This window comes from Protopterus annectens, chromosome 3.part0 (genome assembly GCF_019279795.1).
Source record: "Protopterus annectens isolate FY-2018-M chromosome 3.part0, PAN1.0, whole genome shotgun sequence".
In the NCBI taxonomy this organism is placed as follows: domain Eukaryota; kingdom Metazoa; phylum Chordata; order Ceratodontiformes; family Protopteridae; genus Protopterus; species Protopterus annectens.
In genome coordinates this window covers 289,128,073-289,148,850 of record NC_056731.1, presented here as the reverse complement: position 1 = coordinate 289,148,850, position 20,778 = coordinate 289,128,073, and positions in this window count along the sequence as shown.

Sequence of the window (20,778 nt, the reverse complement as noted above, 5' to 3'; positions counted from 1 at the left end):
TACATATCATTGAGGAAGCATGCCAATGGCCAAGTATAAGGCCATTGGCATTGCAAACAATAAAAAAAAACATTTTTTTTTTCGTCAGTCTCGGCTGTTTAAGCATAGGGCAGTGGTGCGCAAACGGGAATGGGGGAAAATGAGAAAATAAACCTAAAATGAGCATTCTAACTAAAATCCGTATTCTGCCATGCAAGTCAATGGCAGGCAGAAGACAACCTGGCCAGTGAGTACTGGTTGCTAAGGGGGAAGGGTCAGCGTGAGACATGTAACTATGCATTAGCAGGCAATCCTATGCAATTGAGGGGAAGGATAGTGAATCCCAGTTTTCCCCAGCATGTGAGGCAGGTCCCAACAGTGTAAGAGTATGAATAGCTGGGTCCAAGACTAGGAGGCAAGTGACATCATGGGGGGGTGTGTGTCAGGCATACTGTAAGCAGATTGGAGCCGTGTGGCTCAGGTTTGCTCCTAGCTTAGCACAGCTAAGCTAGTGAGGTGTGTCTAAACCTGCCTAGCACTCTTTACAAAGTGTAAGCGGGTGTGTGCACTGGGTTTTAAAGAAAAAAAAAAGTAAACCAGGAAATAGCAGCTCTGTGCACATTTGAGCACTGTGTTTGTGCAGTGCACCCCTGGACTTAAACAGGAAGGCAATGAGAAGGGAAAACTGCAGTAGGAAGGTAATCAAGGAGAACTAGCTTAGTTGGCAGGTGAAATGTACCAGAATCAGCCAATTACACAGGCACTAAACCAGTCCAGCCCAGCACACCACTATAAACTATGCAAACACCTTTCCCCCTTGTTTTTTCCCAAAAACTCTGCACCACCAGTGTATACAAATGGGGAAATTTTACAAAACGAAAGCAAGACAAAAAATGTTAAGGGCTGCTTTTGCTATCATAAACCAGCATGTGCAAGAGGCTGAGGGTGGTGAGGATGTGAATGCTGCCAAGCAACCCACAGTGAGGAGATGGAGAAGAGCGTACAGACCCTTGGTAACCTACCAAGGGCTACATGAGCTGGAGAAAGTGGAGTGCTATAGGGTGGATAGGGATCTCCTAAATTGTTGAGCTGTGCCGGCCATGCCTCACACACATAACTAACAGACTGGAACCCATCCCAGTGGATACCAAGGTATGTGTAGGCCTAAGAATACTAGCTACAGGTACCTTCCAAAGGTCAACTGGGGATATGATGGGGATTTCACAGGCACCAGCATCCAGGGTACTCCAGCAGTTCCTGGATGCCATGGCAGCACATGTCGGTGAGCACGTATATTTCACCAACACCTGTGAGGCGTTGGCCAGCAATATGTGTCTCTTCCACCAAATAGCAGAATACTCTGAGTTAGTGGGTGCAATAGACTGCACGCACATATGCATCAAAGCACCACCCAGTGAGTGGGGTAGGGTCTACATTAATCGCAAGGGCTTCCCCTCCATCATCTGCCAGGTCTTGTGCGATGCCCAGGGCATAATAATGAACATGTGTGCTGGCTGCCCTGGACGTTATCACGATTCCAGCATCTGACATCTGACATAGCTGCACCAGAGATTTGCCAATGGGGACATCCGACACGGTCACCTAGTGGGGAATGCTGGATATGCTCTGGAGCTGTGGCTGATGACACCCATCAGAAATGCACACGCACCCGAACAAGAACTCCATAATGAGGCACACGCACAAACAAGAATCATAATAGAGCATGTGTTTGGGATGCTCAAGTCACGGTTCCGGTGCCTGGACACATCTGGTGGAACCTTGCAGTACTCACTAACTACATGATCCCAAATTGTCCTTGTATGTGCCATTCTACACATTATGATCCTGTGGAAACAGCTGCAGCAGGAACAGCATGGGGCAGGGCCAAACAGCCACCCACCATTGCCAAGGCCTGCATGGGCACAGCGTGACTTTGAGGAGGAACAACCTGAGCCTGCCCCAGTAGGCAGAAGGAGGTGTGCCCAGTATGCCCTGGCCTTGGCAAAGAGGCAATGCATAGCACATGCACTGACACAGTAGGGACCCAGGGAAAGTCACCTCTCTCTGACTCGCACATACAGCAAAAGGGACGCCAAATACCTGTACTCAACCATGTATAGGGAGTGTACTATGTGCATCCAACATAGGCAGCCCTGCAGCACCACCCTCAATACTGGGACAGCCACAAGGTAAGTGACTCACACATGCCAGTTGGGAGGGTCACATACTCAACAACAGTCACAACCAGCAGGACAGGTGTAGACAAACACAAACAAATGCTTTACTATGGCCTCTGAATGAGGCCTATGGGTAACCCCCCCGGGCCTATACAGACAGACTACAGCAGGCCAGGCAGTTGAAGGTCAGTTGTGAAGGCTAGGAAGTCAGAAACTAATATGTAGGTAATTAAAAGCTAAGATCTGTAGTACACTGGTATGCCTCTAGCCAGCACGATAGGTAAGACTACAGACTGAAATGGAGTACCCAACATACCAGTACAGTCCTAGCAAATGTGTTTAAGTGTCAGGTGTGGCCCCCCCATCCTACGTAGACTTATAGTAACAGTCAGGTGTGCCCCCCCCACTCCTGTGTAGAATGTAGAAATAGTCAGGTGTGCCCTCCCCCCATCCTACATAGAAATATAGTAACAGTCAGGTGTGCCCCCCAATGCTGTGTAGAAATGTAGAAATAGTGAGGTGTGCCCCCCATCCTACACAGAAATATTGTAACAGTCAGGTGTGCCCCCTCTAAACCTGTGTAGAAATGTAGAAACAGTCAGGTGTCCCCACCGCTATGCAGAAATGTAGCAATAGTCAATGCCAACTCACCAATGGATACCCTGCAGACACATCATGCTACCTGTCGGTGTACAGCACAAAGGTCAGCAATGTAGTACAAACTACCTGGGCTTGATCTACACATGCAATACAGACGCCATACTGGGGCATGCTCACACACTTAGAGAAATGAAGGCAAAGTCAGTCAACAACATACTGAAAGGTCATACTGGGCAAGCTCACACACAAACACATGAAGGCCATGTCTGCAAACACCAGTGGACCAGACATATTTGACAGTCACAGTTCTTACTGCAGGCACATGTCAGTATGCACCACTCCTGTCTTGCACACACACTGGATAGGAATACAGATATATGTAAGGACAACACACTATAATAAGCCAAAGGCAGATGGACATAGATGTGTGGAAGAGGGTGACCATGACAAGGAGCCATCCAGGCCTGTCCCACTGAGCACACAGTCAAAGGGCCCCAAACACATGAGGTGCAGATGTCACCCACTGCAGATAATAGCCACCAGCATCTGTCAGCATTATAGACTATGTGGTGCACGTGCCAGCTGTGCAGCATGACTGTACAAGGAAGTAGTCATCTAATAGCTGTATACACGTACCTGTGACATATGACCCCGTGTGTGCCCGGATGTGGTGTGTCAACCCATAGATGAATGGGTTATGGCTCATGCACACACCACCCTACCCATAGCCCTACTATGACAAGCCTGCTGAGGTTATGCAATGTGAAATACATCTTTGGGAGAGCTGTAGTACAATGATTTCTGTGGTGCGTCCCATAACTGTATACTGCTGTAGTGTGATAAGCTAGTTAGACAGGAGTTCTAACCCCATAATTGGCAACTGTGTGTGTGTGAGTGTGTGTTTGTGTGTGTGTCTGTCTCTGACTGTGTAGAGAGCAATGCTTTTAGGCTACTCACACTCCTTACAATTCATATACTCAACTGTGACAAGGCTGCTGATGTCACCAACCTAAAAATACACCTCTGGGAACATTGTAGCCCAGTAATCTCTGTAGCGTGTCCTGCAAATGCATACTGCTGTAGTGTGATAAAGTAGTTAAGTAGATGTTCTAACCCCAGACTTGACAACTGTGTGTGCATTTGTGTGCGTGTTTGTCTGTCTCTGACTGTGTACAGAGCAATGCTTTTTAGGGTACTCACACTCCTTATAACTCATATACTCAACCTTGGCAAGGCTGCTGATGACGCTCACCTAGAAATACACCTCTGGGAAGGTTATAGCCCAGTAATCTCTGTAGCATGTCCTATAACTGCTTACTGCTGTAGTGTGATAAAGTAGTTAGGTAGGTGTTTTAACCCCAAACTTAGCAAGTGTGTGTGTGTGTGTGTGTGTGTGTGTGTGTGTGTATGTCTGTCTGTCTCTGACTGTGTAGAGAACAATACTTTTTAAGGTACTCACACTCATTACAATTCATATACTCAACTTTGGCAAGGCTGCTGATGTCACCCACCTAGAAATACACCTCTGGGAAGGTTGTAGCTCAATAATCTCCATAGCATGTCCTGTAACTGCGTACTGCTGTAGTGTGATAAAGTAGTTAGGTAGGTGTTCTAACCCCAGACTTTGTAATTGTGTGTGTGTGTGCATGTCTGACTGTGTAGAGAACAATGCTTTTTAAGGTACTCACACTCCTTACAATTCATATACTCAACTATGGCAAGGCTGCTGATGTCACCCACCTAGAAATACACCTCTGGAAAGGTTGTAGCCCAGTAATCTCTGTAGCGCATCTGGTAACTGCATATTGCTGGAGTGTGATTTAGAACTGTGGTAGGGTTCCATCCCCACCCGTGGCAGTTCTGCATGTTTTGTGTGGGTTTCAATGTCTGTGTATGGAGCAATGCATTATAGGCTAGTCACTCGCAGTATATTTCAAATGCCCTACTTTGGCAATCATGCTGATGTCATTCATTGTGAAATACACCTTTGGGGAAAAAGTTCTCTAGTAATCCCTGTGGTATGTCCTATAACAGCTCCCTGCTGTTCTGTGATATAGACATGGTCAGGAGTTCTATACCCACACATGTTGGTTGTGGATGTTTTGTGTGTGTCTCACTGTCTGTGTAAGGAGCAATGCATTTTAGGCTACTCACTCGCAGTACATTTGAAATGCCCTAGTTTGGTAATCCTGCTGATGTCATTCATTGTGAAATACACCTTTGGGGAAGGAGTACTCCAGTAATGTCTGTGGCGCACACTATAACTGCATAGAGCTGTAGTGTAATAAACTAGTTAGGTAGGGGTACTACTCCCAGACATGACAGGTGTGTGTGTGTGTGTGTGTGTGTGTGTGTGTGTGTGTGTGTGTGTGTGTGTGTGTGTGTGTGTTTGTAATTTGTATCCTGTGTAGAGGTGGTTGTGAGTGTGTGACACCTGTGGCCAATGTGGAGTGGGTTTTGCATATTTCCTATATGGTGGCCCTACTATATATCACAAGGTCAACCATACTGGAATAACAGATGTAAAATAGCTGTGAGGCTGGGGTACAAAGCCATACCCATACATGTGGCATCAAGGCCAGGCAATCACAGTTAGCAACCTCAGTATTACCCACAGCACACTCTCAACCCATGTCTCATACACACACATGCCTAGGCAATAGCCAATATGTGGGTAGTATACTGCATATTGGCCACTGATAGTGATGATGGAGTGATAGCAGTGGGCTACAGAGGGCATGTCACCCTGCCCATCTGTCAAATATGCACGTACATGCAGACATTGCACCTCCCCCATGTTCCCCAATGGACACCTGCACCACCTGTGGTGCTTTCACATGTGACCCACAACTGACATACCATTCCTGACAACATGCTCTGTATGGACAGATGCCACTGACACCAGGGAATGCTGTTAGCATGCTATCAATGTAGGTGCAGAGTAAACCTGCTGCTCATTACCAGTTCCTGCCACAGGTGGGCAAGACTGACACATGTGATGATAATTTGTGTTCACAACATGGGCCAGACACCCCAGGTACAGTTCCACATGTCACTGTACATGCATATGGGAGGTGTGCACATCCTAGACACCATCCATGTCATGTCATGGACTAAGGAACACATACATGGCAGGCGATGCACAGCATTGGCCACACACAATAGTCACCCAGGTGACTGGATGGGGGATACAATACCCACCTGTGTGGGCAAATGCAGAAACTACAGCCCGGAGCCACAATGCAGACCATTGTTACGTGGCCTGATGCCACGGTATACCCATCACCTACCCTTGTATAGCCTGCTGGCACAGTTGACCACCACACACCCATGCAAACATGCACCCACGCATGTCAGTACTGGCACCCAGTGTGTTTGTGAGTGTGTTGTATGGTGCGTATGTCCACATCCACACTTACTACAACCCCTATGGGTATACTGAAGCTTGCTGTCTGATGTCTGACACTGCCTCATAATCTTTGCCCTTACGACCTCTTTATGACCCATGTGGTGCATGTGATATCTGCACAGTGATGTGTTGTGGCAATCCCACTACTGATGAGTTGCACTCCTGGCCCTGCCAAGTGTGTCAATGTGTGTGCGTCCCTGTGAGAGTGTGTCTCTGTTGACGCTGGCACCTGTTCATGCGGACAGGCACATGTACGTCACCTATTGTATATCGACCGTATCCCTGTTGCAGGTGACACTCACCATCACATATATGTTCTGAGTGCTCCAAAACAGGTAACCCATGTGGCACATCCAATAACTGCATCTAACTATGACAGCACTACATAGTTGTCGGGGGTTTGATACCCTGTGCTGGTAGGTGTGTGACACAAACATGTTTCAGTTTTACTCTCCCACCCCTCCCTGACAGGCATTTGTCTCTGTCTGCCTCTCCCACCCCCTCTCTGGTGAATGTGGGGACCCACACCTGCTTTGCTTAGGCAGCAGCATGTGTATTTTAAGCTCAGGAATTGCAGCCCTCCCCTAGCTGAATGCATGAAGAACAGCTGTAGTAACTTTCCCATAGCCAATTGCATAGAAACACAGTCCAATATCTAGGAACATCATGGTGGTATTGGCCCTTTTCATTCACTGTGAGCAGGAACTAGATCTGTTGTTTGGCAAACATCATCTCAGATGGATTGGGGATTTACCTCTAACAACATACACTGTGGAAAGAGGGCAACAAACAGGAGGGTGATGTACCTGACCTGACTACAGACTATAAGTGCTGCTATACTGCATTTGGAGTAATGTTAGTTTAACAGTGTTTGTCTGGATATGGTTGTCGTACATGTTGCAATACCTGCCATGTCAGTTCCATGTTTATGAGGAATCCCCATCTGCAGGGTCATCTGCAGACTGGCCAGTGTTGTGCCTTTGGTTTCATGTGTTAGCCATGGAGCATCTATCTGTGGATTGCAGAAGGTAGTGTGAGGATTGCAGTCTGTAGATGGTGAAGGCCGTGACAGTTACTCACTTCATATCCCTCAAAGGATATATGTTGCAACAAACCCTGTTACAACAGTAAATGTATGAGGGTATCACAGCAACATGTCAATATTGGCCCTGTGTATGTGCTTCCAGCCACACCTCTGTCAACCTTTGTACATATGTCATGCATGAAGTAGTGCATATGTGCTGTACACCATAATTAGTGTCATCATATCTGATAACAAGCCAGTGATATATCAGACTGCTACACATGTTATGTACAATAGGGGTTATATTTCATGACATATACTGGACATTCTGTGGATGTTTGTACAGTACTGAGGTCTGTGTACTTATGTCGAATGTGTGTATTGTTAATATGTACTTTCGCCTGTGCACAGACTGTGGTAGAGGTCATTGCTCTAGTTCCCCTCCTATCTGATGTTACATGCTTCCCCACTGTATGGTACCATATTGGCGTACATGTTTGTATGGCCATACACACATGTCCCATACCACAGACAGCCACCAGACCAAACTGTGTAGCAGCCCAGTATATGTAGGGTCATTCTGTGAGTGACACATATGAGGATGGTGTAGAACAGATAGTCCATATGCTGGAATATTAAGCTAGCTTACCATATGTGGCTGTGACTGTGTTCACATTAGTTGTGGTTATGCACTTTCACACAGGTATATCTTACCCTGTGTTGTGACATGCCTGTTGAGCCTGCTATATATGCAGGTACATGTGCATTCCCCCATAGGAAATGTAGGCCAGTGTTAAGCCAGTCCGCCTGTAGCTTGCACAGTGCATTGTTACATGCCTAGCAGCTTAGTGTACTTACCCAGTAAAATTTCATGTGCAGATACTTGCCAGATGTACTGCTGCCATACCTCCCTTAAAAGTCATGTATGTCAGACAGAGCAGTGGGATACTGCACAGGTGTATGTCAATATCTAGTGGGTAGTATGTATGTACCAGCAGTCATTATGCATCAGGCCAGACAGGAGTGTGTGAATGCATAACCTCTGGTGGCAAATGTATACCTGTCGTTATGTGTTATACGCATCTACATGGCTGTCTACATTCATATTTTCAGGCATGGTACACATGTTGTGCACTAAGGGCTTATGTGTATACCTCTGGGCTGTACAGGGTGTGTCAGAATTTCCACATATATTGGCCAATATCTCTGCTGCAGTCCACAGGGGCATTACATGCTAGCAGCTGTACTTTACAAAGATTTCCTTAAGATGTCTGTCAGAAGCCAATTGCACACTTGTTATAAGCAGATGTGACCTTCCACACACATCATGTCTGTGAAGACAATCCCAATGACAGTAGCAATAGCGTACTAATATACCTGCTATACATACCTGGCATCCCTTTGCACTACAACTTTGGGACTATAGGCACTGGGGTAGGGCTACACTCCATGTCCAGGACATATGGTGGAAATATATGTACATATACTTATCCAGATAGCCATATATATATGATTACAAACGTGTAGTACTTCCAGTTACCACTGTCATGGCAACCACCTACTATAAATCTCTACATCATGTGGGTGTGGTCCCTTTACATTTCCTGTGTGATGGACATCCTTCCTGTGTGTGGGCATCAGTGTTACAGACAGCAGGTAGTAATACCTCTTAAAGGAGAACCTGCACACTCAGGGCAGCTACATATTCCTAGGAGGTTCAGGAACTGCAGACAGAGTGTGAGTCGAGTTGTGTTATGCTTTGTATAGCACTGGTGTTACAGGGTGTGTGTGTATAAACTACTTTACCTTGGAGTGCAGTCTGTCTGCATAGCTGTCAACTGTGGGCCTATCCTCTTGGTGGCCAGAGGTGTGCCTATCATGTGCTGTATGTCCACCACACAGGTCTTGTGTCAGATATTTCACTGGCAGTGTGTGTGTTGAGTGCTATCAGTACATGGCTACATCCATTTCTGTTTCTGACCTCAATACCCTGGCTAAGGCTATGTTGCAGACTATCTTGTAACACCAGCAACTTGCTTAGTGTATGGCAACAGTTCTCTACATGTGTGCCTGTGTCCCAGCCTCTGTCCTCCACCTACATATCAAGCTTTGCACATATGACATGCTGTTGGGGTTGTTCCATAATGGGCTGTGAGAATATCACACTGCCATTGCTGCCACCAGTCCACTTCTGTTGTATCCCCAACACATATGGTGGGGCTGGGGCCATATATGTGTGGGCATCACCTACAAAATACATGTGTACTCTTATGCACTCCAGAGGCCAGTGTATGTAACAGTGGTATATGGCCCTGTATTAATGAGTCTGGGGGGCACCATAAATGGCCTAGGCTGTTAAAATAAGTGGGGGCATCAGGGGTGAGCTGCATTAAGGTATCTGGATGTACAGTACTGTATACTTCACCTATACTGACATTACTTACATATCTTGGGTTAATGCAAGCCTACCACCTCTTGCCATACAGACTGTTCTGTTTGTCATTGTGCATGTGATGATGTAATTTATGCCTTGTTATGTAACAGTTACAACCCATTTGGTCACATGACATCTTCACCACCTACTGATTTTGTACAGAGTGTAGATAGAGGCTGCTGAACTATACACCTGCATTACATACTGTTGATAATTTGGTATCCTGTGTCCCAGTCTGTCCTCACTCTTGTACAAATCGAAGGGCTTGGCCTGGAGAACAACAGTTGTGAACCTTTCCAGATTACTGTATTAGTATAACTGTTTCACAGTTGCATTCCTCTGTTTATATGGATGTCAGTGTCTGAACAGCTATATGACATGGCATATAGAACTGTAATAGTACACAATGAAAGGTATTAAATTTCTGCCAACCTGTGTGTGGTATTTTCCCTATGACCTCTCTGTGGGTATATGTTGCAGGCAATGATTGTCATTTGCATGGGCGGCCTATACAGTGTCCAGTTGTTCAGGTGTTAACTGTAGGCATAGTGGCTGTTCCATATTGTGTGCATCTTCTACATATATCTGCATGTGTATATTATATATATATATATATGTATATTATATATATATATATATATATATATATATATATATATATATATATATATATATATATATATATATATATATACATACATACATACATGTATATATATATATATATATATATATATATATATATATATATATATATATATATATATATATATATATATAGATATATATATATATATATAGATATAGATATATATATATATATATATATATATATATATATATATATATATATATAATATATGTGCACATATGTATATATGTATCTGCATATCTGTGTCTGTATCCTAGGGATGTTGATGGCTTCCACAGTTTACATTTCCTATGGGAGGCAGACCGTACTGCATATGTCACCAATACCAGCCTGACATCATACAGGTGGCATGTAGTACTGTTAACATCATGTGCCTATGTTATGTCAGGTCCTGGTTAGTTGATCTGCAACACTTGGTAGTGTATTGCAGGGTGGACGTGTTTGGCTGTGGTGTGGGCTATTTGTACAAGACGTATAGTGTGTGGGGCCTCTCAACCCCATTAACAGTGCATGTGGGCATATATGTGTTTGTGCATGTGGACATCTGCCATTGCTATCCACAGATGTATGGCCATATATACCGATTATATATATATATATATATATATATATATATATATATATCTATATCTGCTTACATATATATATCTATGTCCGTATATACTTACATAGATGTATATCTGCGTACACATATGTAACTTGCTGTGTATATGTAGACATATAGGTGTACACACATACATCTGTCGATGTAGACGTTTGCATGTATATATGTTCATATATATTAATATATATATGTATATAGATTTAGAAATTATATATATATATCTACATATATTGATATGCTGTATCTGTTTAGATATTAATATATTTACACACATACATCTAGATGATGGTGTACATTCTCTGTACTGTTGCATGACTGGACTGGATGATATGTTTGTGAAAACATCATTATTATCCGTATCTGCCATGGCTTAGTGGTAAATCACTTTGTCTATGGTGTGCAGGGTCCTGGGTTCGAGCCTTGCAGGAATGGTTTGTTTTCTTGCTGGGAAGAACACGACCCGTTGGATACAAACTGGTTAAGGCACTTTTGGGCAGTTGTAAGTGGGTTTGTATGGCGGTAAGCGCTGCCTACACAGGTTAAGCAATATACAAGCTGACTGTAAGTTACTGTAACCGGAAGTTGGCACTGCATAGCTCTGCGCAAACCCATTTACAACTGCTTTAAAGTGCCTTAATCACTCTGTATCCAATTGGCAGTGTTCTGCCCAGCAACAAAATTAACAGCTCCTGCAAGGCTCGAACCCAGCACCCTGCACACCATCGACAAAGTGATTTACCAGTAAGCCATGGCACATATGAATAATCATGATGTTTTTACAAACATATCATCCAGCCCAGGTATTCAACACTATGGAGAACGTATTTCACCATGTAAATGTATGTGTGTGTGTGTGTGTGTGTGTGTGTGTGTGTATGTATATATATATATATATATATATATATATATATATATATATATATATATATATATATATATATATATATATATATATATATATATACATATTTATATTTAAATGGATATAACATATCTATATATATAGACATAGAAATATATACATATTTATATCAATATAAACATATATAGATAGATACGCATACATCTATATATATATATATATACATATATATATATATATATATATACACACATCCATATGTCCACATATATACAGCAATATATGTTTATATGTAAGCATATATATGGTTTAGCTTTGAAAGGGAGAAAATCATTTCTCCGAAAGCTGGAAGGTCGAAAGTAAGTTTTCAAGATTGCAAAATCTTGAAATAAATGCATCAAATGTGCAATGAGTGAATGTCACTATGAATTCGCTCATTGCAGATTCGGCATTTTGGGTGCGGATTGTACTATAGTAGGAATTGGGAAAAGGTCCCTTTCCCCACTATAATGTGATCTCAGAGTTAGAATATTAAAGTAGGGGATGTGGGGGACACAGCAAGCCCCCCTGCATTACGATATGTATTCCAAATTGCAGTTCAAAAATCAGTGAATCTGCTTTTCAATTTGCTGAGTTTCGAACTTCGGTACGATTTGAAATGACAGATTCGTCCTTTTGGTTTGCAGAAAGGGCCGTTGGGAGAAATGATTTTCTCCCTTTCAAAGGTAAACCCATATATATTTATATAGGTATATATGCACATACATCTGTAGATGAAATTGGGAACATAACCAAAATATATATGTCCACATGCACCATTAATCGGTTTGATAGACCCAAACAACGTACATCTGGCACAAATAGGTATCTCCCCCCCCCCCCACAGCCAAACATGTCTGGCCTGCAGTACACTACCAACTTTAACAGATCCCATACCCAGGACCATACACAACAAAGGCAGTACATGTTAACAGTACTCCATCCCACCTGTATGATGTCAGGCTTGCATCAGTAACATATCATGCCGTACAGTCAAGTGAAGTGTCATGCTTTGGGGAACCCCCTGGGCAGGCTCAGAAAGTAGCTGGGATCCCTCATACAATCCAACAGGCCTACACCTGACACTATATTCACCACTGTTGCCAAGGACAACCACAAATTCACCATGTCAGCTTTGAACTACCACCCAGTAGCCTGATGAGCCTGATCTGCAGGGACATGGAACATACCAACAGTGAACCCATGGCTAATGTCACTGGTAATCTTAAAATGATGGACCCCGCCAATGTTGGATTTGTCAAAGGCAGAGAATGCCACCTGAACCTGGTATACCTCCTTGAAGCAATCATGACAGATATAGATGAGGGTTAGGAGGTTCACACAGCCTATGTAGATCACAGCAGGCTTTTTTACACCATCCCACATGTAGGAATGTGTGTAGATGTTAAGGGATCTACCTCCGTTCACAGAATGTTTCCCCTAGGACTGCCTGGCAAATGCCATCATTCCACAGGTGCAATCCTGTGGACATACAATCCTTCACAGGTCTTAGATATGTTAATGCCCTCCTCCACACTGTAGTGTAGAGGTGTGCAGTAATACTGGGGTTACTATAACTCAGTGGGTGTGACTGTTGTGGACACATCCACCATCATTGCAGTTACTGTTGTGTCTATCCCCCCACATAGCTGTCTGTAATACTGTACAGTGTATGTTATCAGGTTGGTTAGTTGTTGTTTACACCATTCACAGTAGTAAAGTGCCTCACACCCTCCTAAGGGTAGGGCTATGCCACCGGCAGTGGCACACCCATGTTACTGATGGGAGGATCACAGTAGCATGGGGAAAGGGACATACACCCTGCTGTTAGCATGTTCAGTGTCATTCAAATACCAGACCACATATATACCAATGTGAGGTTGTACCTATCCTGTCTTCGTGGGATCGCATGGGCAACAGATATGTTACCTGCACAGGGACATACCTCCATGTGTACAGTCTTGTATCTGTACTGCATCCAAACCAAAGGCTCTGTGTGTTGTACCCAGCCATGTCATGCGTACCACCCACTACACTTACTGTAGAAGGCCTGTTGACTGTGTACTGTATCCACTGTAGAAGGCTTGCTGACACCACTACACCCATTAGCCATGTGGCACATGGACAACCACAAAACAATCAGAATAGATAATGGTGAAAACAATACAACATTGTTAATAACAGCTATAATGCATCATGGCTGCACGGCTACACCTTCCAGGATGTTAGCATTTCACTTTACTGCTGACAACATGCTACACAGCATTCCATTGCTACACTGTTGTACAGTCACCCTGTGCATCAGAACCATGTTAGCCTGTCCCTGCATCGTTGTTACGGATGACAGGATGTGGCACAGGTATCATCATATGCACAGGGTGTGTTGTTGGTTTGCCAGAGGCCTAGGCTGAGCCATACAATTGACACATGTGTGTGTGTGTGTGTGTGTGTGTGTGTGTGTGTGTGGGGGGGCTGAGTAGTGTTATGGGCCAATGGTGATGTTGTGTTCGCATGTATGTGGTTGCCTTAGGTTTGTTGTTGATGTGTGTGTCTGCATGCACACAGTTCCACCATGTGGCTGCCCTATACAGGGATTTGTGAGACAGCTGCAGACTGTACCTGGCAGGGTTTCCAGTTCACCATCTCCAGCCATGGACACGGGACCTGTGCCTGGCAGGGGTGCCACAGGCACTATCAGATACAAAGCTAGATAGGGTACTGTCCCCCGAGGTTGACAAAGGTCCACTGGATCCAGGTCCGTCTTGGGACTGGCCAGGGCCACGTGCATGTGGTCTGCTATGATGGTCTGTGGACAGCATGCCTCCACAGTGCTGGGGCTGGTACTGCCACTACAGGAGCATTTGTGACTGGTGGGACATCCACAGTGACCTTCAGCTGCTGATGTAGCTGGCATACATCCACGTGGCTCTTGCAACCCTCCTGCCCTTTCCTGATGTATGGACATGAAATTGTTGATGAGATCCAATGTATCACCCCACCGTCTATCCATGACCTCAGTGTAATTATGAATGGCACCTGCTAGGTCACGGATGCTATCATTTACAGAGGTGTGAGAAGCCCTCTGCACCCTTAGACCCTGTCTGGTGTACCGTTCCATTTGTGCCTGTGCCTCCATGACAGCCTGGAACATGCATGTGGTAGATATACATGTAGCACATCTGCCAGGGGCATGATGACCAGCAGTGCTCCAACAAGCACCCCTGAACATCTGCCTATGTGGTACCCTGCTGGACATCTTGCTATGGCTTCTGTGTCCTGACACACATGCCATGGATACCACAATGTTTTGGCCAATGCCAACCGTAGACTGTTTCTCAGCTAAGGCCAATGGTGATGAGGTATGTAGAGGCAGTGTGACTGTCTGCATGGATGGGGTGGATACTTGTGGGATGTCAATTGGTGGCCCAGCGTCAGCTCCTGGTGACTCTGCCTGTGCCTCAACACACCTATCCTCATGGTCACTGTCTGTATCAGTGACATCAGATTCCCTGCGGGAGGGACCCAGCCACACCTTGCCACCTGTGAGGGGAAAACAGGGAACAGACTGTAAGACCTGTACATCAACACTAAGTACACAAACACACACACACACACACACACACACACACACACACACACACACACACACACACACACACACACACACACGTGAGTGTGCAGACATGGACACACACAGACATACACACATGCAGTCGACATACATGACAACCCATACACTCCACCAGAAAGCACCTAGAGACAACTCCAGCACCCTCCTTACACACACAATAGCAGGTGATGGTGCAATACATTATCACACACAGACCTGTAATTGCACACATGTCAGCATGCAGGACATGTGGTGCTCAACAGCATGCAGTGCAACTGTAGTCAATCCCCATTATCAACATTATACATGACTGTGATGCATGGCTTCTGTTAGTAGGTGATGCACCTCACCATGGAACACACTGCACCCATGTCCACAGCATTGCTGTGCATCTGTTCAGCACCCTGGCATGTACTGTGCACCCTCTTCCCTGACATACCATGGTGCAACACTACTGCATATGTCAACACTACACATACCTGATATGTGACATAGGATCTAGGCAGTCAATTGCATTACAAGCCATATGTCTCAGTTGTGCAGATGCTGTTTGGGATGCATACTGTTTGTGGGTGCATATGTGTGCACGCACATCATGATGGTGTGTAGCTTTAACTGCTATGTGTACTACTGTGGTCACAATACCTGACAGGGGTATAGTAGCATGGGCTAGCATCATGAGCCAGTAGTTGGTCAGTCAGCCCTGCAAATGTTCCCCAAACCTGCATGTTTGCATACTAAACACGTGCACAGCCCTCGGAGGTCACACAGTACCATCACTAGTGCCGTGGAGTCAGGGTTATGTCTGCCACTCTTCATGACCTTGACTGTGTGCAGATACAGCCATTCTCAGTGGGTTTGTCTCTCCCCTCCAGTGCACTGTTGTGTTTCAGGATGACACACCCTCACCATCTTCTGCTACATTGCAAATGCTTGACATCTGTGGCCTACACATGTGTGTCATATTGCAGTATCCCAAACTAGCATCACCATGTGTACTGGCATATTCTCTGCCAATGCAGGGCAAACATGCAAGTGTACAGTGGCAGCAGCAAGGCACAGATGGGGATGTCATCCCTGGGTTGGGGTGAGTTGTGGATTGTGCAGCACATGTATCATAACTGCAACTTCATGGACTTCCCCAACATGGTGCTGGTAAATCAGAACACATTGCAACACATGGCTTTGGCAATGTCCCACCATTATGCATATCATATCTGTAGTGAGCCCTGGCTGATGTTGCCTATGGTACACATAGGTTCATAGGTGTGTACTAGTCTATTGGCCCTGGGGCCTACATAAGCCTAGCCACAGGGGTTCCCAGGCATGCACCACCCAATAATGTTATTCCCATGTGCTCTTGTCAGGCTGTGGCACAGACATACTACCCAGGATGAATTCCCCATTTCCCATCCAGTTGTCAAGTGTTTTTATAAAGAGGGCCAATGAGTAGCATTGCCCGACATGAATGGCTAGTCTGTTCCAGAGTGTGGAAATTCCCCAGAACAGGACCCTATCCTTCCAGTATGTTCTGTTTAATGTGTTTATGAGGTTTAGGACCCTGGATCATGTGTATGCAGAGGGACTTGGATTTCCTTATGTGTAGCATGTTCGACTGCTCTGTGTATGACATAGATGTGTATGTTAGGCAGATGTCACCTGTGCCTGGGCAATGTGCACTGGAGTGTAGCCACAGTTGTCTGAGATGGTCTATGTAGTGCATGTGTTTGAGGCTGGTAATCCCATTAGTGAGGTGTGTGCTCTGTCAGTGAACATGTACAGCATGCATTATGGGTAGGTGTGTTAGATGTGTACATGGCCTAAACCTTAGCCATGACATGCACAGTGTATTGCCAAGCATGACCTTAAACCATACTCATCAGCATCGGGCCGCTGCCTTGCTGGTATCCCAGAGGTACCTACATTGGGATGCGATAGAGATGATGTCAGTGGCCACAGCTGTGGCATTGCTACAGGGTGGGTGCAATATTACAGTAAAACAACAGCTGAAGTCCACAGTACTATAGATTATACACAACTGATTATTAGTACTACACAGCAACAGACTCTACATCTCACATATGCATGATCTACCTGTACAGATGCATATGCAACAGTGGACTACTGATATGCCCTGGAACCTTACCTGCATGCATGTAGGTAGCACCCACCTCCATGACCGTATAGGTCTGTAGCTCTTGTGGGCGGGTGGGTGCCACTAGGCTCATGAGCAGCTCCTCAACTCTGGTGAGGGGGGGTGGATGCTATGACCCCCGCCATTGAGAGGTGGTCACCCCGCACGGCAGTGGCACGGTAATGTACATGGTGGAGCAGGTCACTACAATGATGGAGGACCTGCTCATAAGTATGGCTGTGCATGCCCACTTCATTTACCCTGTGGACCACATCATTCCACATGGCGGTGCACTCATGCTGATCATGGCTTGTTCTGGAGAAGAGCAGCTGATAGTGCTGGATGAGGCTGTTTAGTATGATGTCATCCTCAGCAGCACTGTAGACTGGATTACTTTGATGTACCATTGTCCCTGAAAGCCATAAAGATGGAAATATGTCTGAGCAACTCATATGGCATGGTTACCATAATACAATACACATATCAGTCTCCCACCACCATATCAGCTCCAACTTAATGTTCACACAACGCAAGTGGTATGGCTCCAGTTTATCTACCATTGGGACATATATTGTATTGTACAACACTTTCTGCTATGTGTTTATAGACATGCTCCCTGTAGGGACACTAGAGTTGCTGGCCTGTTACAGAGTATTTCACCTGCATGCCATTGTCATGGCCACTATGTTTCCACATATGCATGGGGAATGCTTGCTATGTGATTGCTACACATCTGCCATTCTGTGTTATTGGGGATATCTATGCATGCTGTTGGACATGTTCTGGGATTGCGTGTACTATTACAACCCACATATGTTCAATGACAGTGACACAGTAGTATGTGTAAGGGATATTTGCCAGAAGGAACACCTCTCCCACCTAATGTGGACATGTTACAAGGCCACATCACATCCCTGATCCACCATGGAACCTCATTATCTACTGTTCCTGCACTACATTTATGTGAACCACCTCAGGGAATGGTGCCCCCCCCAAGGAGCACACACAGATATATTTCTGTCACCCACAGGTAGGTCTAGGGTCTGGTGCATAGGGAGCTCCACAGACACATGGAGTATGTGCTACATCACCTGGAGGCATGCAGTACATATACGCAAAGTTAGACATGCATGCTCCTCCTGCTCAGCCCATAGCCCAGGCACCTTTATGACCATGTAGATGCTGTTGTGTCTGTCTATGGGTGGGCACATTGGTCCCTTTGTTCCCATATGGGAGCTCAATGGCCTCCACATTCCAAATGAAACTACTCATCCACAGTGTTTACCCACCACGTGTCATATACCAGCCCTGTATGCTGTCTTGTTTGTCATCCAAAATAATCTACATACCAATATGTGCCTACTACCCTTTACCAGCATAGATATCCCACCTTCTCAAACAATTGCGATATGTTCCCAACATGGGTTACACACCACACTCCACAGTCCATTTTGCAGCCATGTATTGGTGTGTAGATATGTTGTGTATTGATGTGTGATGTTCTCTCACACATGTCGTGGCAGGGGACATGTATTGACACACATATATATATATATATATATATATATATATATATATATATATACACATATACGTGTCAGTATTATGTATATGTGTGTATGTGTGTGTTTGTGTGTGTATATATATATATATATATATATATATATATATATATATATATAGATATGTATATATATATATATATATATGTAGACATACACACACACATACATATATGTATACATATATATATATATATATATATATATATATCTATACATACATATATGTATACATATATATATATATATATATATATATATATATATATATATATATGTATGTATACATATATGTGTGTGTATATATATATATATATATATATATATATATATATATATATATGTATGTATATACATATGTACATATATGTGTAGATATCATTTTGTGTTGTTTATATACCTATATATATGTATAACTGTCTGAGGTTCTGTAGACATACACAGCTGTGAATATATATCACACATATATTTATCTGTATGTTGGGTGCATGCAAACATCTGGTCCACACTCTTGTACCTCTTTTTTCTTCACAGCTGAACTGTTCTACCTTGCTGCAACACAGACAGGTGTCAGATGTGAACACAGACTAACATTGGGGTTATATATGGTGACAGATTTTAGATAAGCATATTATACAGCTATGGCAGTTGAGCATGCTATGGTACACATTAACATGACTGTCCTGCAGGTGTTGTGCTCTCACACCTATGCGTCTATCATGACAGTATTAATACCACCACCAGCCATTGGCTACAGTAAAGTACAGAACACAGATATCATGGGTCCCATCTTTGTTATTCACTGCTGATCTGCACAGTTGACAGGTATGTCCCACTGCACACAGGGACAGACATTATTGTCTAGAGCAGTTGTTGAGCAGAACATCATTACAGGAACAGCTACTGATGGCACATATAAATAATTTCACATTATAAATCCTATTATTCTATACCAAATACTACATGCAAGTAAATACATATATGTTTCACATACCTTTTATGTTTTTTCTGCTGTAACAATTCCCTGAGCTTTGTTATTTGTTTTTAATTTATGTTTTTTTTTTAATTTTATTTTTCTCTCTCTCTCTGTCTCTCCAGTAAAGTGATTGAGCTGGTTTGAATAGATTGCAGCATGCCTTTGTAGGTATTGCACATGATCAGGTGATGGACTCTGCACCAGTCAGTGTCCACCATTTGCTAATTGCATGCAGCCTGCTGTGCAGTACTTCAGATAATCACGGTTATGGCAACCCAGTACTATAAATTGCTGACTTATGTGGGCGTTGTCCCTTCACCTTTCCAGTATGGAGGACATCCTTCCTGTCTGTGGACATCAGTGTTACAGACAGCAGGTAGCAGTACCTCATACAGCAGAACCTGCAGACACAGGCCAAATACACATTTGGGTAAGGTTCCAGACCAAAAGACAGCATGAGTAGTGTTATTGTGTGCATTGTATCTTGCTGGTCTTACAGGGTTTCTGTGTACATGGTACTTTAGCATGAAATGTAGTCTGTCTGCATAGATCTCAACTGTGGGCCTATCCATATGATAGCCAGAGGATTGGCTGTTAGGTTTTGTCTGTGCACCACACAGGTCTTGTCTCAGATATATCAGTGGCATTCTGTCTGCTGGGTGCTATCAGTACATGGCTACATCCATTTGTATTTTGATATCGTATTCCTGCATAAG